General features: G+C 33.7%; 1 protein-coding gene and 1 pseudogene across 14 annotated transcripts in view; both read left to right on the forward strand.

The window, feature by feature from the left end:
- Positions 1-20,439, forward strand: part of NRXN1 (neurexin 1) — a 1,079,628-nt gene that overhangs the window by 142,172 nt on the left and 917,017 nt on the right. The gene's annotated exons all lie outside the window — the stretch shown is intronic.
- On the forward strand, positions 7,634-7,731 carry LOC123812331 (annotated as a pseudogene).

A 20,439-nucleotide genomic window follows, 5' to 3' on the forward strand; every position in this document is an offset into this window, starting at 1 on the left:
ATTTTGGGTTAATAGTCATGCCATTTTTTTTTCTGGAAGTTCTACAATTCAATATAAAGTTGAATCAATACAAAGTTGACTTTGCATGGAGTAGACAAATCAAGATGAGTATAAGATACTATTTGTAGGGCTTTTCTGGCTTTATTCTGATAAGTTTGGGGTTTGTTTAAAATTTATTTGCAATTATAGTTGACAGACAGTATAATATTGTTCTCAGATGTGCAACATGCAGCGTCAACATTTATATACCTTACAAAACAATCACCACAGTAACTCCAGTAACCATTTGTCACTGTGTGTACTTATGATGTTATTGAGTATATTCTGTACCCTGCACATTACATCCCAAGGACTCATTTCATAACTGGACATTTGTATTTCTTATTCTCTTCCCCCTTGATGCCAAACCCCCTACCTTTCCCCTCTGGCAACCATCAGTTTGTTCCCTATATCTATGAGTTTGTTTCTGTCTTATTTTGTTTGTTTTTTTTTACATTACACATATAGATGAAATTATACAGTATTTGGGGTATTTTTTGTCCAGTTTATTTTGCTTAACATAATACTCTAGGTCCATCTTTGTCACAAATGGTAAGGTTTCATTATTTTTATGGATGAATACTATTCCATTGTGTATATGTACCTTGTATTCTTTATCCATTCATCTATCGATGGACAGCAAGGTTGCTTCCATAGCCTGGCTATTGTAAATAATGCTTGATTGAACATAACAGTGCATATGTCTTTTCAAATTATTGTTTTTTCAATAAGTGCCAAGAAGTGCAATTTCTGTGTCATATGCTAGTTCTGTTTTTATTTTTTATTTTTTGAGAAATCCCCATACTGTATTCCATAGTTACTGTACTTAACAATTCCATCAACAATGTACATGGGGTCCCTTCACATCCTTGTCAACACTTGCAATTTGTCATCTTTTTGATAATAGCTATTTTGATTTCCATTCCCCTGGTGCTTAGTGGTATTGAGCATCTTTTTATATGTCTGTTGGACAGCTGTCTTTTTTCTTTGAAGAAATGCTTATTCAGCTCTTCTGCACATTTTAAAATTGGATTGTCTTTTTGATGTTGAGTTGTATGAGTTCTTCATATTGTTTGGATATTAACCCTGTATTAGATATATTATTTACAAATATCTTCTCCCATTCAGGACATTGCTTTTTTGCCTTGTTCGTTGTTTCCTTTGTTGTACAAAAGCTTTTTAGTTTGATGTAGTCCCATTTGCTTTTATTTTTGTTGTCTTCAGCTGAGGAGACATATCCAAAATATAACAAGGCCAGTGTTCAAGAGTTTACTGCTTATGTCTTCTTCTGGGAATTTTATGGTTTCAGATCTTATATTCAAGTTTTTCATCTATTTTGAATTTATTTCTTGTATATGTTGTAAGAAAGTGTTCTAGTTTTATTGTTTATATGTATCTATCCAGTTTTCCCAATGCTATTTATTGAAGAGGTAGTATTTTCACCATTTTTGTCTCCTTTACTATAGATTAATTGACCATATAACTGTGGGTTTATTTGGGGGCTCTCTATTCTATTTTATCGATGTATACATCTATTTTTGTTCCAGTACCAAACTGTTTTGATTATTATAGACTCTTAGCCACAGCCATCAGTCAAGAAACAGAAAAGGTATATAAATTAGAAGGGAAGAAGTAAAGTTGTCACTATTTGCAGATGGCATGATATTATATACAGAAAACCATAAATATTCCACCAGGAAACTACAAAATTAATCTTGATCTGTCTGTTACATTTATACACAATTAATGAAATAGCAGAAAAAGAAATTAAGAAAACAACCACATTTATAATTGTATCTAAAAGAGTAAAACAGCTAGGAATAAATTTAAACAAGAAGGCAAAAAACCTGAGTTCTGTAAGCTATAGGACATTGATGAAAGAAACCGAAGAAGACACAAGTAAATGGAAGGGTATACCATTCTCATGGATTGGAAGAATTAATATCATTGAAATGTCCATACTACCCAAAGCAATCTACAAGTTTGATACAATTCTTGTCAAAATACCAGTGGCATTTTTCTCAGAACTAGAACAAATACTCCAAAAACGTATATAGAACAAAAGAGGCCGATTAGCCAAAGAAATCTTGAGAAAAAGAAATTGGAGGCATCACACACCCTGCATTCTGACAAATTTTAAGATAGTTATCACTTTCCTCCCAGCCACCTCTGCTACCATTCTTGTCTTAAGGGATTGAGAGGATACATAGCATTAATTCTTTTTTAAGCATAGTTTATTAATTATGTTATTACAATTGTCCCATTTTTCTCCCATTTACCCCCCTCCACCCCCTCCCTCCAGCAACCCCCTATGCCCTTAGTTCATGTCCATACATGTAAGTTCTGTGGCTTTCCATTTCCTGTACTATTCTTGATCTCCCCCTGTCTATTGTGTGCCTACCAATTATGCTTCTTATTCCCTGTACCTTTTCCTCCATTCTCCCCGCCCCCACTTCCTGCTGATAACCCTTCATGTGATCTCCATTTTTGTGGTTTTGTTCTTGATCTAGTTGTTTGCTTAGTTTGTTTGTTTGTTTGTTTGTTTGTTTTTTAGGTTCAGTTGATAGTTGTGAGTTTGTTTTCACTTTACTATTCATAGTTTTGATCTTTTTTTTTCTTAGGTAAGTCCCTTTAACATTTCATGTAATAAGGCCTTAGTGATGGTGAACTCCTTTAATTTGACCTTATCTGGGATGCACTTTATCTGTCCTTCCATTCTAAATGGTAGTTTTGCTGGATAGAGTAATCTTGTATATAGGTCCTTGTCTTTCATGACTTCAAATACTTCTTTCCAGCCCCTTCTTGCCTGTAAGATTTCTTTTGAGAAATCAGCCAATAGTTTTATGGGAACTCCTTTGTAGGTAACTGTCTCCTTTTCTCTTGCTGCTTTTCAGATTCACTCCTTACTTTTAGTCTTGGGTAATGTAATTATGATGTGTCTTGGTGTGTTCCTCCTTGGGTCCAACTTCTTTGGGACTCTTTGAGCTTCATGGACTTGCATGTCTATTTCCTTCACCAGTTTGGAGAAATTTTCCTTCATTATTTGTTCAAATAAATTTTCAATTTCTTGCTCTTCCTCTTCTCCTTCTGGGACCTCTATGATTTGGATTTTGGAATGTTCAAAGTTGTCCCAGAGGTTTCTAAGCCTTTTCTCATTTTTTTTAAATCCTTGTTTCTTCATTCTGTTCAGAACATTCATCTGTTTAGAACAGAAGAATGTTATTTCTTCTGTTCTAAATCATTGATTTGAGTACCAGTTTTCTTCCCTTCACTGTTGGTTCCCTATATATTTTGCTTTAATTCACTTTATATACCCTTCATTTCTTCATTTTGCATCCATATTCAATCATTTGTGTGAGCGTCCTGATCACCAGTGTTTTGAACTCTGCATGTGATAGAGTGGCTATCTCCTTGTTGCTTAGTTCTTTTTCTGGAGTTTTGATCTCTTCTTTCATTCGGGCAATATTTTTTTGTCTTGGCACACCTGTTATGTTGTATGGCGTGAACCTTAGTTATTCCCAGGGCACGGCAAGCCAGGTCACTGCGTTGTGACATTGTACGTGGGGGAGGGGTCAGAGAGGAAACAATGGTGGCTTTCAGTCACTTCCCCCACTCCCCACAAGTGAATTGGGTCCTTTTGGTGCTCATTCCCCAGGCAGGTGGGTTTGTGTACATTCTAGGATGCTGTGGGTTCCTCCAATAGACTCTCCTGTGAGACTAGGAATTTATCCCACCACTACAACCCCACAGGATTTTATAGCTAGAGGTTTTGAGGCTTTAGTTTCCCATGTTGGAACCCTGGGTTGTGTGGTCTGTCTCATTCCCTGGTTGTTCCTCCAGGTTCATGCAAATGTGAGACCACATGGTCAATAAGCCATCACTTCACCCTGTTCGCCAGTCACCACCACGCATCCTCTTTACCCCAGCTGCCCTTCTCTGCCTCTCCGACCAGTCTGGATAAATGTCTCCTCTTTAATTCCTTGGTTATCAGACTCCCATACAGTTCAGTTTTCTGGCAGTTCTGGTTGTTTTTGTTTTTAGATTGGTCATTGTCCTTCTTTTATTTGTGAGGAGAAGCAAAGCATATCTACCTATGTCAGCACTGTGGCGAGAAGCTCCTTGAAGACATTATTTCTTAATATAAGGATCTTGACCAATAGCATATTCAATGGCTTAATAGAAATTTTTAAAAACATTGGTTATATATTACTGGGTCTTGTTCTACATTTTTTAAAGGGATGCTTTTGTTTGGTTTTGTTTTCCCGAAAGGAAAGATTAAGAGTTAACGATATTACAATATAGTGTGAGAGGCTTGGCATGAACAACTACAGTCTAAGTAAACAAAGTCAACACCTTCATAACAGTGAGGAGATCTACTCTTCGCCCTCAACATGAATGGGAATTAAATTAGTGAAACACAATGGCAAAATTAAATATGTGGCAGTTGTTGAATATTATGAAAAAAATCTATGCCAAATGGAAATTCAACATCATACCCCTGAAAAAATTTTGATCAGTTTATCTGATAGGTATTAAAAGGCTAAATAAATTCAAGCCATCAAAACTGTTTGAGACATTTTTGCAAAGCTTTCTTTAAAAAATAAATGTATTGGGTGATAGTGGTTATTAAATTTATTGAGTTATGGGGTAAATAAATTATATAGGTTTTAAATGTACAGTTCTATGAGAAAAGAAAGCCTCTTCAATAGATGGTGCTAGGAAAATTGAAAGGCACATGCAAAAAAATGAAACTAGACTACTCCTTGCCCCAAGGCTTTTGTATTTCAAACTTCTGCCATACTCTGTAAATTTTACTAACAGTTATTCATTTTGAGGGCATGAGAATACTTCAAAGCTCTTTTTACTATTCTTAGTATTTACAAATTCTATTAGCTTTCTCAATAAAATAGTACTAAATAGCCTATTATATATATGAATCTGATATTTCCACTTAAAAGGTTTAAGTACTTAGTTTTTATATAGACTCTGAAAATCCAAGGAAACAAAGGTAGACTGCAGTACTCTCCTGGATAAATTACAGGGGAGATGCAAGAGTTTTCTTTTCTGACACCAGACTCTTATTTAGTAATGGAGAACAATCTAGCAAAATTAGAGTTGATAAAATCTCTTTTTATGCTAAAAATATAGACTTGAATAAAATGAAGTTAGTAGCATTTATTTTTAGGTAATTTCATTAATTTTTCAAGAACAATATATTCTTATAAGTGATTACTGCCAATGTGGTAATGAAATTACAAGTTTCCATTTAAACCCCTATTTGCTATGATAGCCCTCATCACAGTTTTAGCATATTCTGAAAATTCTTTGGAGTTCAACTAACTCTTTTTCTTGAGGAAAGACACACAAATACACAAGGGAAATCATGTACCTGTTACAGGAACATGTATTTGTGAATTGATGATGGAGGTATTAACCATATTGTATTTCTTTGGATATTGTAAACCTTAGGTTTTCCAAAGAACAATGTAGCTGTTGTTAGAGACCAAAAAAAAATGAATGAAATAAAACTTGTCCCTCACAGGCCATTTAAAACTTGCCAGGCAGAATATGAGCAAAGGTTTCATGACTATTCAGTGGACTTGCTGTTGCTTAGGTGGATATATTGTCTGTTTCATACAAACGCTCCTACCCAACCCAGGTAACTGTTCACAGAACATGGACTTTACTAATCTGCTTCCAGGCAGCAAGTAACTTCCCCTAGGCCTTCAAATATTCATAATTCTCTTTTGTTTATAATTTTCTGTCTCTCAAATCTCATGAGATTTTTGTCTAATTTATTCCCTGTAAAATTGTGTGCCAAAATAAAATGTTTTCTTTTTAAAATTAGCAGAATTTACTTAAATGGAAACTAGGATATTATGGAAAAAAATAACATAACATTTCAGCATCAGAATTTTCCAGAGCTTTTCAAACCATTCTCTTATAGTCTTCCAAAAGAATCCATTAGACAAATGTGATAATGCATGTCCGAGAATTTTAAATAAATTTCTACCTTTATTTTCCTATCACCTCCCTTGTTTTTATTTTTCTCATTCCTCTATGCTTCCCCCTGTATTTTTAGTACAAGTTATCTAGCCATTCATAAATGTGTTTAGGTAAACACATTTGCATATGGTTTCACATTAAGTCACCAATGTATGTTTGTTATACTCCCCAGTAGACTATTTAAAAGGAAGCACTCAAATGATTTTATTAGTCTATAAAATTATCAAATAAAAATCTCTGTATTAGTTAAAACCAGTATTAGAAATTTATTCAAAACAAAATTGCAGAGTTTTTATACTTAGTCTGTCAGTTGAATTCTGTTAGATATTTTATTTGGTGTTTTATTTTTGCCTATAAAGAATTACTTGAAAAGAGATAATTATCTAAATTGCTCTTATAACTTTAGTTTTTTTGAACTGAACTAAATTGTGTAGGCAAAGGAGAATATATGTTTGTGTATGTGTGTACATATATATAATATGTATAATTTGTATTTCATATATATTTCAGCAATATACAGAAACATTTACAATGCACATTTTACAGACACATTCTGGGCAAAAAGATAAACATAAATTTTCCCAAGAGTTCTTCACATAGACTATTTTCCAATATCATCATTAAACATTTAAATGTAAAAATAACTATTTTCTTTCAAGTTGAGTCTTTCATGGGAATTATTCAGGATGCTTATGGCTGGTTTCAGCTGGTATGTTCTTCAAGCCTCTTGGGACAACTTCATTTTCATATTTCCCCTCAATAGTGTCCAAGTTTTGTGTGCTTTGGGTCCAAAAGGGATTTTATTGTGGAAGTTTTCATTATAGGATTATTATAGCACTTTGATTAGTTTTCCTTATTCTATCATATGTAGTTATTGAAAATAAACATTTAAATAGGTGTTGATGTTTTAATTATGCTTAAAATAAGAATATTTGCAAAGTTGGCATCACTTGTTGGCATAATTTTTGGTAATTTATGATAAGGAAACTTATCTGTTTTAAGCACCTCATTTAAATTCTAAATGTATATTGAAGGCATAACTTTCTTGACTGACAACAAATGAGCAATTGGTTATAGTTAATAATATCTATGTATTAGGATATCATAGCAGACCAGAAAAGATGGCACATACTGTCACATTCAGTATGATAGATTTTATAAAACTGTGTTGCATAAAGATGAGCCCTCTTGTATTACCTTGCAAGGTTGCTATAGTTACTTAGTATTGCTTTATGGGAATTCTACTTTTCTTAGTAATATTAGAAACTGAACCCAAAATCTCATTTTATATTGTTCTTAAATCTCCCCTTTGTAAATAATCTCCTTTATAAAAGTTTCTGAATTCTTGTATGATTGTTTTTCTTTTTTCTACAAATAAATTATTTTGAGTGAAGCAGAGAATGAAAACTTGAGCATGCATTTTTTTCAGACACTGAATATTAGACTGAATTTTTGTTTCCTCTACCAGTTGCTGTTCCTCACTTTATAGAAAAAAAAACTAGTATTATATTTTTATTTTTTCTTTAAGGAGCAATGCTCTTAGCTGGTAAACTTTATTTAATGGGTGCTATTAAAATCCATAGGTTTCATTGCTTCTCAGCCTTTTGTCTAAGATCAAGTGTAATATATGTCCTTTTATCAACTTAAAACCCATGGGTTTCCATCTATTATTCCAGCTTAATTTAAGGCAAGATTGTATGTTCATATTTCAAATTATCATAGATTTTTAAGTTTTCAGGAGATATTGATACATTTTCATTAAAATAAGTAATGTGATCCTGGTAAACATAGTTCATATCCACCTCCTACAGGGCTACTGTGTCAAATACTGTGACTCCAAGGCATGAATACTTATACTCCAGCAATATGCCAGCCTGATTTCCATTCTTGGTATGGGGGAAATAAGAAAGGTACTCTCCACATTCAAAGTATTAGTAATTCTTTTGGGAGAGAAGGAAAACTTATATTTTGGGAGGATACCTAACCAAGTGGTTCTGGTAACATTATCAGAATATTCACATATTTTACATAGTATCGGAACCTCATTCTGTTATCATCACTACAGTGAATTTATTTCTGGTAGAATTATGTTTTTGTTATGTTCATATCTTTTCATTAAGTCTGGTTAGGTTCTTAGGTCTGTTACATTTAAAATGTGTTCAAAAATAGTGAAAAATCACTGAACTAAGACACCGAGTGTCTACATGTGACAGATATTATTGTTAAGATTGCTATTAGCTGAATATATTAAGTAAAATACTTTGTTGTTGTTATCTCAAATTGTTTAATCCTTATTTTATGGTTAGATTCTATAAATATGTACCTTTTACAAATGAGAAATCTAAAAGAAGTAAAATGCTTTACTCAGAATCACAATTATTAAATTTAAATATTTAAAATAATCATTGGGCAGGAATGGCTAAAAATGACTTTGATCTACTACCTTGAAGAGCGCATCATAAAGTGTAAAATAAGATAGATTGGGCACAGAGATAATTTAAATAATTGGGACACAAATGTGACAGAGCGAAAATAAAGAAGTGACATCAGCAGAGTGGTGGAGTGGGCAGGCTTCAAGCTCTGATAGCCCATAAAAACATCAAAACACAACAATGAACTGTCAACCAAATTTTTCAGGACTCTGGAAAAGTTAAAGACTTATAGCAACTAAGTGAATGCTAAATTATGAATGCAATGGTGGTCAACATAAGAACATCAATGTAATGCACCACATAAATAAAACAGAGGGAAAAACACTAGCCCCCCCAAAAAAACCTAGAAAAAAAGAGAACTTCAACATGAGAAGAGGCATTATGAAAAAAAGACAGCTAACATTATATTCAGGGGTAAAACTAAACATGTTCCACTTTTGTATGATCACCTAGAGAAGAAAAGAAGTAGCTAGTAGAAAGAAGGGATTTGGTTGTGGAACTAAAAAACATAGTTTTTCATATATGTGTTTAATTTGCTTTCTTAACCATTGTATTAAGATCATCAGTAGATTTTTTATTTTAAAAATCTGGAGATATTTATGTGAATTTTACTTATTTTGAAACTTCATTGTGGGAGAAGGAAGTAATCAAGCTATATTTCTTCAAAACTAAATGACTTATTTTTAGTAGACGTTGCAGCTGAAGTTGCTTTGCTCACAAAATGAAAATTTTCAATAACATAGATGTATTTGGAAGATCATTCCTCAAGATCCTTTGAAGTCCTCATTTAGTTACCGTTAAATACACATTAGCATGTGAAAATTTGTATTGCTAGAAATCATTACTGACTTAAGATCAATTGGAATGCAATTAATGCAGCTTTGATTAATTCATTGTTGAGAAGATGGCATTTGCCATAGAATATGTCTATTTATATCTATTCCATAAAATAAGGGTCTGCTATTTTTCTTACTATTTTTCTCTTAATTTATTCTTTAAACTGCTGACTTCTAAATTCTGGCCTACTGCAATAGAAGGTAATCCAAACTCTAGAAATATTTTTCCATGATCTTTGAAATAATATATTGTTGTCCTTCATATTTATTCCTTTTACTTTTTATTGAACCATACTATGCATACAGAAGGTGAACCTATCCTACCTGTATATTATTATTACCTACTGAAGACCTTTAGATTTCCTTTTGAAAGTTGGCTCATCAATATTTTTAAAATGTTTTGCTATGATTTTGATTGGGATTGCATCAAACCTATAGATGAACTTGAGAATTTACATCTTTAGACTACTGAGTCTTCCAGTACATGGACATGGTGCATTATCAAATTTTTACAGCTTCAATCAGAAATTACTTTTCATGTTTGCATAAATGTCCTGCATATCTTTTGAAAATTTAGTCCTAAGTATTTGATGTTTTTACACTGTTTTAAATAATGCTTTTAAACTTCATTTTCTATTCTTGGCTAGTTTATAATGTCAAATAAAATTTGCACCTGACAAAAAATAAAGCAGGTAAGGAAGACTATGTGAAGCTATTGCAATACAAGAAAGAGGCCAGAACTCAGTCTAATTTCATCTCCACTGAGTTGTATGGGGAAGTTTTTGATAGCTGGGGTGGAGGGATCATAGGCCATCTGTTTCGTTATTTGACCTACCTAAAGATAATGTAAACTTTCTCATATCATCATAGCAGGAAATATATTGATATCTTGGAGCAAGGTGGCCCACCAAAGTTAGGCTCCTACCTTTATGTGGAGATTGGAAGATAAGGACAATATTTTACTTGGTGACCAGATTTCAAAGAGTTGGCTTTGCCATCCTTGAGAAAGCCCTGAGTTGCAAATCTGGCAAGAGAATTTAAAAAATATTTACATCTCAAACGGACAAAGAAATAATTTACAATGATAAAATTTCCAAAACAAGTGCTCTAAGGAAAGGAAATGGGGAGGCTTCTGTGGTCAGACCATCTGGGTTCTGTGAGGGTAGAGATGAGAAGGAGGTCAAGGGCCTTGAGGCAGAAAGATGTCAAGCTGCGGAAACTGTTATGTCTGTCTGGGTCACTAGAAATACAACTGTTTTTGCTATATTGACCTTCTATTTAGCAACTTAGCCACATTCATTGTTAATTTTAAGAGTTTGTCAATCTTCTTGGATTGTTAAATGTACAGGGATGGGCAGAAGTAAGTTTACAGTTGTTTGTTTGGAAAAAGACATGCAAGTTATAATTATTACAGTAGCTTTATCAACTCAGAAAATGTCACAATGGTACAATGCATGTAAGCGTTCAAATTGTCACCCTTCATTATTTATACATTCTTGTCATCTACTTGATATACTGAAGCACGCTTTGGTACAGAGGTCTTTACCTACTTTTCCCCGCCCATGTATGTATAATCAGGTTATATATGAATAATGGTAGTTTTTTCCACAAACTTTGTAATCCTGATGCTTTTTCATTTCCTTTTCTTAGTTAATTATGCTAGCTAAAATTTTGAATTATAATTAATTAAAGTGATGATAGAACACATTCTCTTAATATTTCATCATTGAGTATGATCATACAAGTGTTTTTGGTTAATATTTTTTGTCATGTTAAGAAAGCTCCCTCTATTTTAACTCTCTAAAACAATAGGAATAACACTATATACCTCTCAACTATAAAATAAGTTTAGTCAAATATACCCTCAAAGTTTATAATCATAATGTAAATTAAATTTCCTGCCAGGGGTGTCCAACCTGAGGTCCACAGGCCACATGCATTCTAGGATGGCTATGAATGTAGCCCAACAAAAAATCATAAATTTACTTAAAACATGAGAATTTTTCATGATTATGTGTCACAGTATATTTAATGTGTGGCCCAAGAAAACTCTTCTTCTTCCAGTGTGGCCCAGAGACACCAAAGGGTTGGATACCCCTGGACCTTTCAGGACATGCTGACTGCTATACACAATCTACGGTAACTATCAACTCCAGAACTCAGAAAGTCTTGTTTCTCACTTACGTGGTAGTCCAGTGGAGGTTAGGAGGGTATAGTTATAGTTGTTATAGTTATAGTTATAGGACAGACTCTGCCTAGTCCTTAATTCAGGGATGTAGATTTCTTCCATCCAGTGGCCTCCAGGACTCCTGAATCTTCTGGACAATATGTGTCTGATTGGCAAGAGGGAGAGGAAGTGAGAGCAATGTGAGGGAGAAGAAAAGACAGAAAAGGCATAAATGTTCTGAACTGCATCATCCCAGTGAGGACACACATCACTTCCTCTCTTATATTCCAGTGGCAAAAACTCATGGTCCAACCTATATTCAAGTTCAGATGTGTGTAATCCCGGTGAGTGGCAATAAAGGGTGGACAAATATTGATGAGCATCAGCCATCTTTACCACAGTCATCCAATCAACATACTAAGCATCCAGGACCTAAAATATACTACCTGCTTGACTATTTCATCTCAATTTCATCTCTTTGCTCCATGCGAAGATACAGAATAATGCATTTTTATCTTAAACAAAAAGAAAAATTCAACTGATGATACATCTTTAGGGAAGACAGCATACCAACCATTTAGGCGTTCAGTTTTAATGTTTTGCAAAAAACTAAAGGTTTTGTACAAACTATACTTTTACTGTAATATATCCTTGGTATTTTTTAATACCAATGAAAGCTTGTGCAACTTTCCCTTGAAATTCCTCCTTTTGGAGGGACTGTGATTTATTTTTTTTTAACACTTAGCTTATTTTCTCTCAGTAGTTTAGATGGATAAACAGTTTAGACAAACATGGATTTATTTTTAAAGATTTATGTAAGCAACATCTTTTGGTAAAATTTCTTGAGGTGTACTGGAACCAACCTCCAGAGGAGAACATGGCTGGGAAACCAAAGAAAGAGGCTGACACTGCAGAATTAAACAAAGTGTTTATGAAGAGGACGTACAGACAAAAGCAAGGTCTCAAGAAACAGCAAGATGGTGAATCACAGCACTCAAAAGGGGGTGGGGGCTTAATAAACAGCCTCCAGGAACACAGATAGCTTGTAGCCTTCTGGCACATGCTTGTTAAAACCTGTATATTCCAAAACAACTTAATGAGCCTGTTTATGTAAAAACATTCCTTTTGGGTGATAAGACCCACCCCTCCAGGGTTGAACTACTGGTCACTGAGAGGATCTAACAAGCTTCTTAAGATGTCATATATCACATAGGTCACATCAAGCACCAGAAACTATTTTGCCTAAAACACATGTTGAGATTTTTCTCAAGTCCCATTATGACACAAAGTGAAAGATAGTATGCCTGCCGTCCATATTTTTATGAGGGAGTTTTTCCCGGCTTTTCTCAAATATATATATTTTTAATCTTACATTACACACCCACACATATCACTTAATGAATAAGAATAACCAGAAAAGGTGTTATCATTCTCCTTTGAGAGTTAGAGATAGGCAGTAAACGTAGAGATGTTACTGGTTCCAGGTAATCCACTGATGCCAAGTCGAAAGCAAGATCAGGAAATGCCCACAGATGGAGAGGAAGGTTAAGGTTGACCTCATGAGGCACAAGACAAGAGCACATAGAGAAGTTGCCTTCTGGTGAAGTGATCAGTTCTGCTTGCTTGGAAATGTTGCCACATATATGTCCATGACCCTGTCTGCTGCTAACAGTGACTTATGATTACCAATGAAATATCAATATGCTTTTATGGATAGTATACTTTATACAAATCCTATGAATGATGTGTGAAGGAAGAAAATGTTTTGGAAGCAAAATATCCTGTTTAACTGGAAATTTCTACATTTGATTCTATACAGCATTTTTAAATTTGCTGGGAGAACCAAATTTTACGTTGTTTGAATATACTACTCATTAATGTTCACTGTTGTTCTCCAGTGTTTGAGTATTTGCTGGCACTGTTTGTAAATACTTTTAATGAATGTTGTTATGAAAAACATCAATATAAAATCTCAAAATAATTTAAAACCTGGATTAGCAAAAGCAATATTTATTTCAATGGCAAAACCAAACTCAGGGCAAACCTATAAAATACTGTGTTCAAAGAGGAAATGAGATTATATGAAGCAACATATTAACAAACACCCAACTTAACCATTAGTTTTTATTCTGTCTGAGTAATTAGACCAATGTCAGTGTAAAATTTTTAAAAAATGTGTCTGAAATTTTTGTCACAAAACAAATGTCAAAGCTCTCAGTGTAGTGTGCTTTATCATTTCATTCTTTAATGACTTAAAATATTAGATAGCTGTAGTATTTTCATACAGTTTTAAAAAATAATATTATGGGCAAGTGTTTTGTGTTAATGTTCCCTTTGTAAAACATTTTTAAATATTAAAAATCCATATCAGGTAAATATTTGTCATGTCATTGAAATATATAATCTTTTCACAATATATTTGTTCATAAAAAAAGTGCCCTGTACATGTAGTTATGCCTCTTTTTTATTTTTTACAGAAAACCTTTGAAACTTTTATATAATTCTATCAGAGAAATATGATTCACTGGCTATTATATATTATAATTTTGAATATTACATATACAAAGTTTTATTAAAGTACATACCCAGTTATGATTAAAGCAATTCCACAAAGTCCTGTGAATTTCAATTTCTTGTTTTCAAACCCCAAAGATTATTATTCTTTAGGAATTTGTAACACTAGTTAAGGTGGCAATAAAAATGCTGTGGGTATATGTGGGTTCTCCCTTAATTCCATAGTAAGTGCTTGGGCTCCATCTCAGTGTGTGTGACCGATGAGCTATAAAGCCTTTTATGGTTTTTTGTCTGTTTCTCTCTGGGTAGCATGGGGGAAAATCACAATGGAGCCTGATAAACATGGTTTCATCACTAGCTTTGTCACTTAACAGCTGTGTCACCTTGGCTGTTACTTAAATTCTCTGAAATTTATTTTCTTCTAAAATAGTGAAAGCAGTATTTTAAGCAAGAGATAATGCATGTGAAGGGCCTGACAAATAGTAGGAACATCATAAATTAGGTTACTGTGTCCTTTTCAAATTAACCAGAGCAACAGGATAAAAGCAAACATAATATTTATCCTTTTAAATTTGATATATCTGACTGACTTTAGTGAGAAAAATATCACCAAGGAAATGTATAAATGAAATATACTTAAATGTTAAAATATTAATTTTTGATATGCTAGTCAATCTAACATAATTCAGAGTCTAGAAAGTCATAAATTCTTTAAATGTTTATAATTTCTCATGGAAAGAATGTTGTTTTGTCTAGAATAATGTATGCTTTTGGTGGGTGTTTTATGGAGAAGGGGTATGTTACTTAAGAATTTGTTACAGCACTTGTGTCATAATTTTCTATTGAAAATCATTATACTTTCATGTAAATTTTATGTATTTTTAATTCCATAAATGTTCATAGACATTATTTGGCTTATTAGTACATAGATTTTAACTATCCCCAATTCAAATCTGTCTAACACTCTCCCAGTATTGCATGAGCTTCTTTATGCCTCATTCCTCATAATTTAGAAATCTTGTTGAAAACCATATATATGTGTATGTATGTGTGTGTGTGTATGTGTATACATGCATTTTTACATAATTAGTGGTATATCACTAACTTCTTTTTCAGTTCTATTTTCATTAACATCATGAGAACAAAGACATCTTAATGTTGAATTACTTATATTGCATAGAAAAAATAGAAATGACCCAACAAAATAGAGCAAAAATACTACATTTGGAAAATTTGTAGCTGGATATTATTTACCTTGCTAGAAACATTATTCAGTACTCTTTTCTATTTCTTTAAGAAACTGAGAATATAGAAAAAAGATATATATATATATATCTTAGTACACATTAGATACAAATGCTCTTTGCTTTTGTGGGTGACAAGGGGAATTGATTGCTAAAAAAAATGGAAGAAAAGAGTGTTTGAGATTGGATTATATCTATCAGTCTGAGATTTTAATGGATTATAGTTTTAACAGAGAGGACACATCAATTGTTAATCTTTGTTTTAGAGAAAATATGTTCCTTAGGCTTATTATCAGAATAGTTTAAAGTTTTGAACTTGATTTATGAATGTATTTGATTTACTTGATAATAGGGTGTTACTTAACAATCCACAGTTGATTTTCATATCTGGTCTATACCTCTCGACTAATCTATTTTCTGGTACTATTATTCCTTGCTTCTATTTTTTTCTTCTTTAGTCACAATTGGCTCCTTGGTGCTTAGTACAGGATTGTTTAAAGCTTGTTATATGTAGCAACTCACTTTTGGTTGGTTCAAGTTAGTGAAGTCCAATCTTGGTGTTTCTTGTGATTTATCCTTCATTTTGTGCGATTTGCAGCATTATTTTACATTTGTTGCTATAGGTTTATATTCAATATTCTTTTCTATTTCTTTAGGAACCCAGAACATAAGTCTAAGTTTCAAATTTGGTGATTACTGTCAAATCCATTTTTTGTGTCTGGAAAAGAAATCCCGTTGCTATTCAGAAAAGAAAACAGGATGCCAGATGCTATGTAATCCAAGGCAAATCCTTGACCATTTGGAAGCACAATTTCATATTTGAAATATGAAGAAATTTGGAAACTGTATGATGATTAAGTGAGAGGATCTTTTTTAAATACTGCTCACTTGTTTAGGTAACAAACATTAATAAGTGCCTAGCATATTTTATTCCTTGTTCTGTTTGTGGGAGATAAAATGGTTCATGGGGCTTGTATTCTCATGTTATGAATTGTGAAGTTTTCCAAATATATCATTCCTACTATAGCTAGTCTATAAGATACTTTTATTTTTCTCAAGTTTAGTTAATTTTACTTGGTCAACAAATAATATACTATCATTTTGGCTTTTCTGAATACATAATTTCAGTTGGTAAGAGAAGAAATAAATGGAGAAGGGCTGATTTTGGTTAAGCAGAGTTAAATTACCTAAGATCCCATATGTAAAGTTTCATATAACCTTTCCCAACACTAATTGATCCTGTATCTCATTTTCATTACTTAAAATATAGTGGCTCCCTTTTTTTTTTTTGCATGTTGTGAGCAATTCAAAAGCAAATGTTTCAGCTGTTTCCATATCTGACTGCAGAATTGTAGCAGGGAGGGCTGTTCATCTGTGTCATTGTTCTTTGTGTCCCCAGATTTCATCTCTATCATTATTATACAGTACTGGGACAGTACTGGGACTGAAATAAAACTTTATTTTCTCTCATGGCCCAGTTTGTGTGGAGTGCTGCATGGCAGGACTTAGAACATGCTAGAGATTAATCCCAAGTAACAGAATACTTCAAGATGTCTTCTTAATGCTGTTATTCTCTATAGCATCAGGGCTGTGACACAATTTCACGTGATTCTTTTCCTGTAGCTGATACTCAGAACCACAGATGCCCGTAGGCACATCTGGGCACTTCAGAATAGCAAGAAAAGAAAGGTGAAGATAGAGAATTCTAATTATCCATGGAGGGGCAAAAGTAGGTTTATAATTGTGAGTATATGAAGCAGTTTATTCTCATATTATTATCTATTATTGTATTATTTTCCATATGAATAACTGTACACCTACTTTTGTCTCACCCTGTACATTGACCCCTTCACAGAATAGACCACAGGCAAAATGAGAAAGAGTAGCTTGGCAAATAAGTCCCACCTGCCCTTCTGGAAAATCTATTTTAGGATTTTCACTTATACCTTAATGTACTGAACATCACATGCATGATCTCTTGTTACTAAATGAAGAAATTTGCCTATTTTAGAAAGCGATTTCAACATTATGGGGAAAATAGGAAGTTTCATTGGTGGTGGAAGGTTTGTTCAGAACTCCTGAAATTATACTGTAACACTAACCTACAGAGAAACATAATTAGCAATAACTGCAAATACACTAGTAAAATGCCCTGGCTTGCTTATAAGCAGATTCTTTCAAGCATTGGGTTCAGTGTTTATATTACTCAGGGTTCTCCAGAAAAATGGAAGGTAAGAGGGACAAAAGGAGGCATTAGTGGAGAGAAAGAAATTGTAAAACATAGGTTCACCCAATTGTGAGGGCTGTTAAGTTTAAAATCTCTAGGGTAAACCATCAGATTCGAGATTCATCTAAGAATTGATAGAGTCTTCAGTTTGAAGGTTGGAAATTCAGGTGGAATTTCTCTGATTCACTCTGGAGGTTGAAGTTCTTCTTGCTTTGCTCTTAAGGCCTTCAGCTGACTCAACGGGCCCACCCGCATCCTGGAGTGTAATACACTTTCCTTAAAGTAAGTGGTTGTTAATCACATCAACAAATACTTTTATAGCAACATTTTGATCAGCTTTTGACCCAAAACTGGTCGCCATAGTCTAGTCGAGTTACTCATCAAATTAACCATAGCAGTGCCCAAAATAGAGACACAAACAAACAATTCTTACCTACTTTGTAAAAATGCTGTGTTCATAGCATTGTGAAAATGTTTCTTTGAACATTAAACATTTTTTTGTGGGGGGAGTAAAAACCTACTGACGAATTTACACATTTGGCACAAGTGATTCTGAAAAGAGCTTTTTTTCCCCATGCAAGATCCTCAGGGGCAATCTAGGAAACCAGGCCATTTATTTGGATTCTGTGGTTGGAATAAAGGGAAATGCACAAATGAGTGTACCATGTCTTCTTCATCCTTAATTAAATCCTGATCGCTCTATCACTTTAAAGAGCTGTTAGTCTCTCTGATCCCTGGAGTTCTAGACACACAGTGTACAAAAAAAAAAATAAAAATAAAAGTAAAACAGGAGCTGGTGGCTCTTTCAGATGGTCTAGAGTTGTAAGGCACAGAGGGGAGAGGAGTAAATTCTGTGTGTCAGACTCAGCAATTGATCAAAGAAACTGCTTGGCAAAAAACAAACCCACTAAGCCTTCTAAAACTTCTAAAGTTTCATCATGGGGCCCTCTCTACTCGCAGGATAAATTCTAAATAGCCCTCAGCCTCAGGTGGGTTCTAAAGGGTACCTGATACTGGTGAAATCTTTGATGTGACTAAAAGCAGGCTCTGGTAATATAGAGGTGAACAAAGTCAGCATTAGTTTATACTATTTTAATTCTTATTTGCAATAACTTTGTGATTCCTCTTGTTTTCCAATACTGACTGAATTACTTCTCTCAGATTTATGTAGATTGGTATCTATTTCCTTTCACACCAATGCCACCTCCTATCTTCAAAAACAGATTTCGGAGAATCAGGGAAGGCAAACCTTGAAAACAGATTTACAGTTCTTTTGGAAGCTAATATTGGAGATGGAGGAGTGGCAGCTGGTTGGATGTAAATTATTGCAAGTAAAATATGTCAATCACAATCAATTAGCATTTATAGAGTGCCTATATGGCTCCATCACAGCAGAGTTGTTGCCAAGAAAAATAATTCTTCAGTGTTCTTGCTTTTTGCATTCTTCCCACAGAGCATGGCTCTTAAACTCCTCTGGCTTGTTGCTGACCCTGCAATAGTTTTCACCCATGGCTTTGTGAATATTGACAGTATGTACTTGCTAAAACTGTGCATGCTTATTATTATTTGGATGCTCTGAAATGTAATCATCACATGTTGTAAAGAAAGTTACAGATTAAGCAGGAGGGAAAAATGTGTGTGTATACACACACACACACACACACACACACACAATTATATATAAAATCTGTTAAATTGTCAAAGACTGCTAGCATCTAGTGTTCAAAGAGCGAATTACTGTAGTGCAGTGGTCCAGGGACAGTAGAACTTGATCTAGTTGTGGAATGAAGTTCAGAATTTGAACAGTCATTCAACTGTTAAGGTAGAATTTTAACTCCTTTGGCCATCCGTTAACTATTCTGCACAGATTAGAAAAGTGTCTTGATATGTCCACAGCGTAACTTTGTTCTAGCTTGTTTAGAAAAACCAGTTGAGAAAACTGTCAACAGTGTGTGTGTGTGTGTGGGTGTGTGCATGTGTGTTTTGAGTGGGAGTGTTATACCAAGCAAGTCAATGTTCAACAAGGACACCAACCTGAAGATGAGTGCCCCTAAGTTCTAATGGAAAAAAAGAGAAATGAAATAAAATGAAATCTGTATATGTACTTCAATAGTAGTGAAATGTAAAGATTACTACTATGGATGTGTGGAGGATAAAAAGGGGGAAGTAACTTACCCTAGCAAAAGTATAAAAAGATTTAAACCAGGAATAAACATTTTCTTTTGCCAATAAAAGAATCACATTTGTTTTAAATTGGTCTCACATATGTTCCTCGGGACTCATTCACCATACTAATATCTGGGGATAATTGGTAATAAGCTTAATTGTTGCCTTATAAGAACATAAAAAAATCAATGTCTCTTCCACCATGTTACTACTTGAAAATATGAAAGCTGAGCAGTAGGCAAACGTTGAGATAGCTGTCAATTTTGGGATATATCTCAGTTGCAGTGATAAACTGGCATGTTTTATCTCATTACAATTGTAGATGCTTACTATAAGAAGTGTGTGGAGAGAAGATTGTGAAAGAAGTGGAGAACTTGAGCAAATACTGGCATTGTAATATGCATTATAATACATATCCAAAGAAAACCCAAAAGGCAAATAACTCATTTTGCATCAGGCACTAAGCTTTATCATCTTTTGTTCTCCTCATATTTAGCATAGTGCTTGATAAATAGAGATTCAGAAAGCATTTGTTGGATTTAATTTCATTTTAGTTGTAAAGCATTTAGTTGTAAATTATATGTTAAATATTTGGTATAGTCCATAGTACTAGACCACGATATTTTTTGTTAGCCTCTGAGTGGAATTTTATGTTATGATAATAGTGTCACAGACTTTTGGAATGCTTTAAGAAACAAAACAAATTGCCTTGCCAAATTTACATTAGAAAGAAAAACTAAGTTTTCAGTTTCTTTTAGTGTAGGCTGGGTTTTACCAAAAGGAAGATGTACCTCTGGATTTAAACAAT

The sequence above is a fragment of the Phyllostomus hastatus genome, unplaced genomic scaffold, assembly GCF_019186645.2.
Source record: "Phyllostomus hastatus isolate PE091 unplaced genomic scaffold, TTU_PhHast_1.1 phas_scaffold_78, whole genome shotgun sequence".
In the NCBI taxonomy this organism is placed as follows: Eukaryota; Metazoa; Chordata; class Mammalia; order Chiroptera; family Phyllostomidae; genus Phyllostomus; species Phyllostomus hastatus.